The sequence below is a fragment of the Bombus huntii genome, chromosome 11, assembly GCF_024542735.1.
Source record: "Bombus huntii isolate Logan2020A chromosome 11, iyBomHunt1.1, whole genome shotgun sequence".
In the NCBI taxonomy this organism is placed as follows: domain Eukaryota; kingdom Metazoa; phylum Arthropoda; class Insecta; order Hymenoptera; family Apidae; genus Bombus; species Bombus huntii.
This window is the reverse complement of record NC_066248.1, coordinates 14,049,803-14,063,232: the sequence shown is the minus strand read 5'-3', so window position 1 is coordinate 14,063,232 and position 13,430 is coordinate 14,049,803.

The window sequence follows — 13,430 nt, the reverse complement described above, 5'->3', positions numbered from 1 at the left end:
ATATAACGTAATACGTTATAACGTTATGCCATATAACGTAATACGTTATAACGATATACCATATAACGTAATACGTTATAACGTTATGCCATATAACGTAATACGTTATAACGTTATACCATATGACGTTATACCATATAAGGTAATACGTTATAACGTTATACCATATAAGGTAATACGTTATAACGTTATACCATATAACGTAATACGTTATAACGTTATACCATATAACGTAATAAGTTATAACGTAATACCATATAACCTAATACGTTATAACGTTATACCATATAACGTAATACGTTATCACGTTATACCATATGACGTTATACCATATAAGGTAATACGTTATAACGTTATACCATATAACGTAATACGTTATATCCTAATACCATATAACGTAATACGTTATAACGTTATACCATATGACGTTATAGCATATAACGTAGTACGTTATAACGTTGTACCATATAACGTAATACGTCATGACGTAATACCATATAACGTAATACGTCATATCGTTATACCATATGACGTTATACCATATAACGTAATACGTTATAACGTTATACCATATGACGTTATAGCATATAACGTAATACGTTATAACGTTATACCATATAAGGTAATACGTTATAACGTTATACCATATAACGTAATACGTTATAACGTAATACCATATAACGTAATACGTTAAAAACGTTATGCCACATAACGTAATAAGTTATAACGTAATACCATATAACCTAATACGTTATAACGTTATACCATATAACGTAATACGTTACCACGTTATACCATATGACGTTATACCATATAAGGTAATACGTTATAACGTTATACCATATAACGTAATACGTTATATCCTAATACCATATAACGTAATACGTTATAACGTTATACCATATGACGTTATAGCATATAACGTAATACGTTATAACGTTGTACCATTTACGTAATACGTTATAACTTTATACCATATAACGTAATACGTTATAACGTAATACCATATAACGTAATACGTTAAAAACGTTATGCCACATAACGTAATACGTTTTGACGTAATACCATATAACGTAATACGTTATAACGTTATACCATATAACGTAATACGTTATAACGTTATAACATATAACGTAATACGTTATAACGTTATACCATATGACGTTATACCATATAAGGTAATACGTTATAACGTTATACCATATAACGTAATACGTTATAACGTTATGCCATATAACGTAATACGTTACAACGTTATACCATATAACGTAATACGTGATGACGTAATACCATATAATGTAATACGTTAAAAACGTTATGCCACATAACGTAATACGTTTTGACGTAGTACCATATAACGTAATACGTTATAACGTTATACCATATAACGTAATACGTTATAACGTTATAACATATGACGTTATAGCATATAACGTAATACGTTATAACGTTATACCATATGACGTTATACCATATAAGGTAGTACGTTATAACGTTATACCCATATATCGTTATAACGTAATACGTTATAACGTTATACCATATAACGTAATACGTTATAACGTTATGCCATATAACGTAATACGTTATAACGTTATACCATATAACGTAATACGTTATAACGTAATACCATATAACGTAATACGTTATAACGTTATACCATATAACGTAATACGTTATAACGTAATACCATATAACGTAATACGTTAAAAACGTTATGCCACATAACGTAATATGTTTTGACGTAATACCATATAACGTAATACGTTGTAACGTTATACCATATAACGTAATACGTTATAACGTTATACCATATGACGTTATACCATATAAGGTAATACGTTATAACGTTATAAAATATAAGGTAATACGTTATAACGTTATGCCATATAACGTAATACGTTACAGCGTTATACCATATAACGTAATACGTGATGACGTAATACCATATAACGTAATACGTTATAACGTTATACCATATAACGTAATACGTTATAACCTAATACCATATAACGTAATACGTTAAAAACGTTATGCCACATAACGTAATACGTTTTGACGTAATACCATATAACGTAATACGTTATAACGTTATACCATATAACGTAATACGTTATAACGTTATACCATATGACGTTATACCATATAAGGTAATACGTTATAACGTTATACCATATAAGGTAATACGTTATAACGTTATGCCATATAACGTAGCACGTTATAACGTAATACCATATAACGTAATACGTTATAACGTTATACCATATGACGTTATGCTATATAACGTAATACGTTATAACGTTGTACCATACAACGTAATAAGTTATAACGTAATACCATATAACCTAATACGTTATAACGTTATACCATATAACGTAATACGTTATCACGTTATACCATATGACGTTATACCATATAAGGCAATACGTTATAACGTTATACCATATAACGTAATACGTTATATCCTAATACCATATAACGTAATACGTTATAACGTTATACCATATGACGTTATAGCATATAACGTAATACGTTATAACGTTGTACCATATAACGTAATACATTATGACGTAGTACCATATAACGTAATACGTCATAACGTTATACCATATGACGTTATACCATATAACGTAATACGTTATAACGTTATACCATATAACGTAATACGTTATAACGTAATACCATATAACGTAATACGTTAAAAACGTTATGCCACATAACGTAATACGTTTTGACGTAATACCATATAACGTAATACGTTATAACGTTATACTATATAACGTAATACTTTATAACGTTATAACATATGACGTTATACCATATAAGGTAATACGTTATAACGTTATACCATATAACGTGATACGTTATAACGTAATACCATATAACGTAATACGTTAAAAACGTTATGCCACATAACGTGATACGTTTTGACGTAATACCATATAACGTAATACGTTATAACCTTATACCATATAGCGTAATACGTTATAACGTTATAACATATGACGTTATGCCACATAGCATGATACGTTTTGGCGTAATACCATATAACGTAATACGTTATAACGTTATACCATATAACGTAATACGTTATAACGTTATAACATATGACGTTATACCGTATAACGTAATACGTTATAACGTTATGCCATATAACGTAATACGTTATCACGTTATACCATATGACGTTATACCATATAAGGTAATACGTTATAACGTTATACCATATAACGTAATACGTTATATCCTAATACCATATAACGGAATACGTTATAACGTTATACCATATGACGTTATAGCATATAACGTAATACGTTATAACGTTGTACCATATAACGTAATACGTCATGACGTAATACCATATAACGTAATACGTCATATCGTTATACCATATGACGTTATACCATATAAGGTAATACGTTATAACGTTATACCATATAACGTAATACGTTATAACGTTATACCATATGACGTTATACCATATAATGTAATACGTTATAACGTTATACCATATAAGGTAATACGTTATAACGTTATACCATATGACGTAATACCATATAAGGTAATACGTTATAACGTTATACCATATAACGTAATACGTTATATCCTAATACCATATAACGGAATACGTTATAACGTTATACCATATGACGTTGTACCATATAACGTAATACATTATGACGTAGTACCATATAACGTAATACGTCATAACGTTATACCATATGACGTTATACCATATAACGTAATACGTTATAACGTTATACCATATAACGTAATACGTTATAACGTAATACCATATAACGTCATACGTTATAACATTATACCATATAACGTATTACGTTATGACGTAATACCATATGACGTTATAGCATATAACGTAATACGTTATAACTTTATACCATATAACGTATTACGTTATGACGTAATACCATATAACGTAATACGTAATAACGTTCTACCATATGACGTTATACTATATAACGTAATACGTTATAACGTTATACCATATAACGTAATACGTTATAACGTTATACCATATGACGTTATACCATATAAGGTAATACGTTATAACGTTATACCATATAAGGTAATACGTTATAACGTTATACCATATAACGTAATACGTTATAACGTAATACCATATAACGTAATACGTTAAAAACGTTATGCCACATAACGTAATACGTTTTGATGTAATACCATATAACGTAATACGTTATAGCGTTATACCATATAACGTAATACGTTATAACGTTATAACATATGACGTTATACCATATAAGGTAATACGTTATAACGTTATACCATATAACGTAATACGTTATAACGTTATACCATATGACGTTATAGCATATAACGTAATACGTTATAACGTTATACCATATAAGGTAATACGTTATAACGTTATACCATATAACGTAATACGTTATAACGTAATACCATATAACGTAATACGTTAAAAACGTTATGCCACATAACGTAATACGTTTTGACGTAGTACCATATAACGTAATACGTTATAACGTTATACCATATAACGTAATACGTTATAACGTTATAACATATGACGTTATAGCATATAACGTAATACGTTATAACGTTATACCATATGACGTTATACCATATAAGGTAGTACGTTATAACGTTATACCCATATATCGTTATAACGTAATACGTTATAACGTTATACCATATGACGTTATACCATATAAGGTAATACGTTATAACGTTATACCATATAAGGTAATACGTTATAACGTTATGCCATATAACGTAATACGTTACAACGTTATACCATATAACGTAATACGTGATGACGTAATACCATATAATGTAATACGTTATAACGTTATGCCATATAACGTAATACGTTATAACGTGATACCTTATAACGTAATACGTCATAACGTTATACCATATGACGTTATGCCATATAACGTAATACGTTATAACGTTATACCATATGACGTTATAGCATATAACGTAATACGTTATAACGTTGTACCATATAACGTAATACGTTATGACGTAATACCATATAACGTAATACGTCATATCGTTATACCATATGACGTTATACCATATAACGTAATACGTTATAACGTTATACCATATAACGTAATTCGTTATAACGTTATACCATATGACGTTATACCATATAAGGTAATACGTTATAACGTTATACCATATAACGTAATACGTTATAACGTTATACCATATGACGTTATACCATATAAGGTAATACGTTATAACGTTATACCATATAACGTAATACGTTATCACGTTATACCATATGACGTTATAGCATATAACGTAATACGTTATAACGTTGTACCATATAACGTAATACGTTATGACGTAATACCATATAACGTAATACGTCATATCGTTATACCATATGACGTTATACCATATAACGTAATACGTTATAACGTTATACCATATAACGTAATTCGTTATAACGTTATACCATATGACGTTATACCATATAAGGTAATACGTTATAACGTTATACCATATAACGTAATACGTTATAACGTTATACCATATGACGTTATACCATATAAGGTAATACGTTATAACGTTATACCATATAAGGTAATACGTTATAACGTTATACCATATAACGTAATACGTTATAACGTTATACCATATGACGTTATACCATATAAGGTAATACGTTATAACGTTATACCATATAAGGTAATACGTTATAACGTTATACCATATAACGTAATACGTTATAACGTAATACCATATAACGTAATAAGTTAAAAACGTTATGCCACATAACGCAATACGTTTTGACGTAATACCATATAACGTAATACGTTATAACGTTATACCATATAACGTAATACGTTATAACGTTATAACATATGACGTTATACCATATAAGGTAATACGTTATAACGTTATACCATATAACGTAATACGTTATAACGTTATACCATATGACGTTATAGCATATAACGTAATACGTTATAACGTAATACCATATAACGTAATACGTTAAAAACGTTATGCCACATAACGTGATACGTTTTGACGTAATACCGTATAACGTAATACGTTATAACGTTATACCATATAACGTAATACGTTATAACGTTATACCATATGACGTTATAGCATATAACGTAATACGTTATATCGTTATACCATATGACGTTATACCATATAAGGTAGTACGTTATAATGTTATACCATATATCGTTATAACGTAATACGTTATAACGTTATACCATATAACGTAATACGTTATAACGTTATGCCATATAACGTAATACGTTATAACGTTATACCATATGACGTTATACCATATAAGGTAATACATTATAACGTTATACCATATAAGGTAATACGTTATAACGTTATACCATATATCGTAATACGTTATAACGTTATACCATATAACGTAATAAGTTATAACGTAATACCATATAACCTAATACGTTATAACGTTATACCATATAACGTAATAGGTTATCACGTTATACCATATGACGTTATACCATATAAGGTAATACGTTATAACGTTATACCATATAACTTAATACGTTATATCCTAATGCCATATAACGTAATACGTTATAACGTTATACCATATGACGTTATAGCATATAACGTAATTCGTTATAACGTTGTACCATATACGTAATACGTCATGACGTAATACCATATAACGTAATACGTCATATCGTTATACCATATGACGTTATACCATATAACGTGATACGTTATAACGTTATACCATAAAACGTAATACGTTATAACGTTATACCATATGACGTTATACCATATAAGGTAATACGTTATAACGTTATACCATATAACGTAATACGTTATAACGTTATACCATATGACGTTATACCATATAATGTAATACGTTATAACGTTATATCATATAAGGTAATACGTTATAACGTTATACCATATAACGTAATACGTTATAACGTAATACCATATAACGTAATACGTTAAAAACGTTATGCCACATAACGTAATACGTTTTGACGTAATACCATATAACGTAATACGTTATAACGTTATACCATATAACGTAATACGTTATAACGTTATAACATATGACGTTATACCATATAAGGTAATACGTTTTAACGTTATACCATATAAGGTAATACGTTATAACGTTATACCATATAACGTAATACGTTATAACGTAATACCATATAACGTAATACGTTAAAAACGTTATGCCACATAACGTAATACGTTTTGACGTAGTACCATATAACGTAATACGTTATAACGTTATACCATATAACGTAATACGTTATAACGTTATAACATATGACGTTATAGCATATAACGTAATACGTTATAACGTTATACCATATGACGTTATACCATATAAGGTAGTACGTTATAACGTTATACCCATATATCGTTATAACGTAATACGTTATAACGTTATACCATATAACGTAATACGTTATAACGTTATGCCATATAACGTAATACGTTATAACGATATACCATATAACGTAATACGTTATAACGTAATACCATATAACGTAATACGTTATAACGTTATACCATATAACGTAATACGTTATAACGTAATACCATATAACGTAATACGTTAAAAACGTTATGCCACATAACGTAATATGTTTTGACGTAATACCATATAACGTAATACGTTGTAACGTTATACCATATAACGTAATACGTTATAACGTTATACCATATGACGTTATACCATATAAGGTAATACGTTATAACGTTATACCATATAAGGTAATACGTTATAACGTTATGCCATATAACGTAATACGTTACAACGCTATACCATATAACGTAATACGTGATGACGTAATACCATATAATGTAATACGTTATAACGTTATGCCATATAACGTAATACGTTATAACGTGATACCATATAACGTAATACGTCATAACGTTATACCATATGACGTTATGCCATATAACGTAATACGTTATAACGTTATAACATATGACGTTATACCATATAAGGTAATACGTTATAACGTTATACCATATAACGTAATACGTTATAACGTTATACCATATGACGTTATAGCATATAACGTAATACGTTATAACGTAATACCATATAACGTAATACGTTAAAAACGTTATGCCACATAACGTGATACGTTTTGACGTAATACCGTATAACGTAATACGTTATAACGTTATACCATATAACGTAATACGTTATAACGTTATACCATATGACGTTATAGCATATAACGTAATACGTTATATCGTTATACCATATGACGTTATACCATATAAGGTAGTACGTTATAATGTTATACCATATATCGTTATAACGTAATACGTTATAACGTTATACCATATAACGTAATACGTTATAACGTTATGCCATATAACGTAATACGTTATAACGTTATACCATATGACGTTATACCATATAAGGTAATACATTATAACGTTATACCATATAAGGTAATACGTTATAACGTTATACCATATATCGTAATACGTTATAACGTTATACCATATAAGGTAATACGTTATAACGTTATACCATATAACTTAATACGTTATATCCTAATGCCATATAACGTAATACGTTATAACGTTATACCATATGACGTTATAGCATATAACGTAATTCGTTATAACGTTGTACCATATAACGTAATACGTCATGACGTAATACCATATAACGTAATACGTCATATCGTTATACCATATGACGTTATACCATATAACGTGATACGTTATAACGTTATACCATAAAACGTAATACGTTATAACGTTATACCATATGACGTTATACCATATAAGGTAATACGTTATAACGTTATACCATATAACGTAATACGTTATAACGTTATACCATATGACGTTATACCATATAATGTAATACGTTATAACGTTATATCATATAAGGTAATACGTTATAACGTTATACCATATAACGTAATACGTTATAACGTAATACCATATAACGTAATACGTTAAAAACGTTATGCCACATAACGTAATACGTTTTGACGTAATACCATATAACGTAATACGTTATAACGTTATACCATATAACGTAATACGTAATAACGTTATAACATATGACGTAATACGTTATAACGTAATACCATATAACGTAATACGTTAAAAACGTTATGCCACATAACGTAATACGTTTTGACGTAGTACCATATAACGTAATACGTTATAACGTTATACCATATAACGTAATACGTTATAACGTTATAACATATGACGTTATAGCATATAACGTAATACGTTATAACGTTATACCATATGACGTTATACCATATAAGGTAGTACGTTATAACGTTATACCCATATATCGTTATAACGTAATACGTTATAACGTTATACCATATAACGTAATACGTTATAACGTTATGCCATATAACGTAATACGTTATAACGTTATACCATATAACGTAATACGTTATAACGTAATACCATATAACGTAATACGTTATAACGTTATACCATATAACGTAATACGTTATAACGTAATACCATATAACGTAATACGTTAAAAACGTTATGCCACATTACGTAATATGTTTTGACGTAATACCATATAACGTAATACGTTGTAACGTTATACCATATAACGTAATACGTTATAACGTTATACCATATGACGTTATACCATATAAGGTAATACGTTATAACGTTATACCATATAAGGTAATACGTTATAACGTTATGCCATATAACGTAATACGTTACAACGTTATACCATATAACGTAATACGTGATGACGTAATACCATATAATGTAATACGTTATAACGTTATGCCATATAACGTAATACGTTATAACGTGATACCATATAACGTAATACGTCATAACGTTATACCATATGACGTTATGCCATATAACGTAATACGTTATAACGTTATGCCATATATCGTAATACGTTATAATGTTATACCATATATCGTTATAACGCAATACGTTACAACGTTATACCATATAACGTAATACGTTATAACGTTATACCATATAACGTAATAAGTTATAACGTAATACCATATAACCTAATACGTTATAACGTTATACCATATAACGTAATACGTTATCACGTTATACCATATGACGTTATACCATATAAGGTAATACGTTATAACGTTATACCATATAACGTAATACGTTATATCCTAATACCATATAACCTAATACGTTATAACGTTATACCATATAACGTAATACGTTATCACGTTATACCATATGACGTTATAGCATATAACGTAATACGTTATAACGTTGTACCATATAACGTAATACGTTATGACGTAATACCATATAACGTAATACGTCATATCGTTATACCATATGACGTTATACCATATAACGTAATACGTTATAACGTTATACCATATGACGTTATACCATATAAGGTAATACATTATAACGTTATACCATATAAGGTAATACGTTATAACGTTATACCATATATCGTAATACGTTATAACGTTATACCATATAACGTAATAAGTTATAACGTAATACCATATAACCTAATACGTTATAACGTTATACCATATAACGTAATAGGTTATCACGTTATACCATATGACGTTATACCATATAAGGTAATACGTTATAACGTTATACCATATAACTTAATACGTTATATCCTAATGCCATATAACGTAATACGTTATAACGTTATACCATATGACGTTATAGCATATAACGTAATACGTTATAACGTTGTACCATATAACGTAATACGTCATGACGTAATACCATATAACGTAATACGTCATATCGTTATACCATATGACGTTATACCATATAACGTGATACGTTATAACGTTATACCATAAAACGTAATACGTTATAACGTTATACCATATGACGTTATACCATATAAGGTAATACGTTATAACGTTATACCATATAACGTAATACGTTATAACGTTATACCATATGACGTTATACCATATAATGTAATACGTTATAACGTTATATCATATAAGGTAATACGTTATAACGTTATACCATATAACGTAATACGTTATAACGTAATACCATATAACGTAATACGTTAAAAACGTTATGCCACATAACGTAATACGTTTTGACGTAATACCATATAACGTAATACGTTATAACGTTATACCATATAACGTAATACGTTATAACGTTATAACATATGACGTTATACCATATAAGGTAATACGTTTTAACGTTATACCATATAACGTAATACGTTATAACGTTATACCATATGAAGTTATAGCATATAACGTAATACGTTATAACGTTATACCATATAAGGTAATACGTTATAACGTTATACCATATAACGTAAGACGTTATAACGTAATACCATATAACGTAATACGTTAAAAACGTTATGCCACATAACGTAATACGTTTTGACGTAATACCATATAACGTAATACGTTATAACGTTATACCATATAACGTAATACGTTATAACGTTATAACATATGACGTTATACCATATAAGGTAATACGTTTTAACGTTATACCATATAAGGTAATACGTTATAACGTTATACCATATAACGTAATACGTTATAACGTAATACCATATAACGTAATACGTTAAAAACGTTATGCCACATAACGTAATACGTTTTGACGTAGTACCATATAACGTAATACGTTATAACGTTATACCATATAACGTAATACGTTATAACGTTATACCATATAACGTAATACGTTATAACGTAATACCATATAACGTAATACGTTAAAAACGTTATGCCACATAACGTAATATGTTTTGACGTAATACCATATAACGTAATACGTTGTAACGTTATACCATATAACGTAATACGTTATAACGTTATACCATATGACGTTATACCATATAAGGTAATACGTTATAACGTTATACCATATAAGGTAATACGTTATAACGTTATGCCATATAACGTAATACGTTACATCGTTATACCATATAACGTAATACGTGATGACGTAATACCATATAATGTAATACGTTATAACGTTATGCCATATAACGTAATACGTTATAACGTGATACCATATAACGTAATACATCATAACGTTATACCATATGACGTTATGCCATATAACGTAATACGTTATAACGTTATGCCATATATCGTAATACGTTATAATGTTATACCATATATCGTTATAACGCAATACGTTACAACGTTATACCATATAACGTAATACGTTATAACGTTATACCATATAACGTAATAAGTTATAACGTAATACCATATAACCTAATACGTTATAACGTTATACCATATAACGTAATACGTTATCACGTTATACCATATGACGTTATACCATATAAGGTAATACGTTATAACGTTATACCATATAACGTAATACGTTATATCCTAATACCATATAACCTAATATGTTATAACGTTATACCATATAAGGTAATACGTTATAACGTTATACCATATATCGTAATACGTTATAACGTTATACCATATAACGTAATAAGTTATAACGTAATACCATATAACCTAATACGTTATAACGTTATACCATATAACGTAATAGGTTATCACGTTATACCATATGACGTTATACCATATAAGGTAATACGTTATAACGTTATACCATATAACTTAATACGTTATATCCTAATGCCATATAACGTAATACGTTATAACGTTATACCATATGACGTTATAGCATATAACGTAATACGTTATAACGTTGTACCATATAACGTAATACGTCATGACGTAATACCATATAACGTAGTACGTCATATCGTTATACCATATGACGTTATACCATATAACGTGATACGTTATAACGTTATACCATAAAACGTAATACGTTATAACGTTATACCATATGACGTTATACCATATAAGGTAATACGTTATAACGTTATACCATATAACGTAATACGTTATAACGTTATACCATATGACGTTATACCATATAAGGTAATACGTTATAACGTTATATCATATAAGGTAATACGTTATAACGTTATACCATATAACGTAATACGTTATAACGTAATACCATATAACGTAATACGTTAAAAACGTTATGCCACATAACGTAATACGTTTTGACGTAATACCATATAACGTAATACGTTATAACGTTATACCATATAACGTAATACGTTATAACGTTATAACATATGACGTTATACCATATAAGGTAATACGTTTTAACGTTATACCATATAACGTAATACGTTATAACGTTATACCATATGAAGTTATAGCATATAACGTAATACGTTATAACGTTATACCATATAAGGTAATACGTTATAACGTTATACCATATAACGTAAGACGTTATAACGTAATACCATATAACGTAATACGTTAAAAACGTTATGCCACATAACGTAATACGTTTTGACGTAATACCATATAACGTAATACGTTATAACGTTATACCATATAACGTAATACGTTATA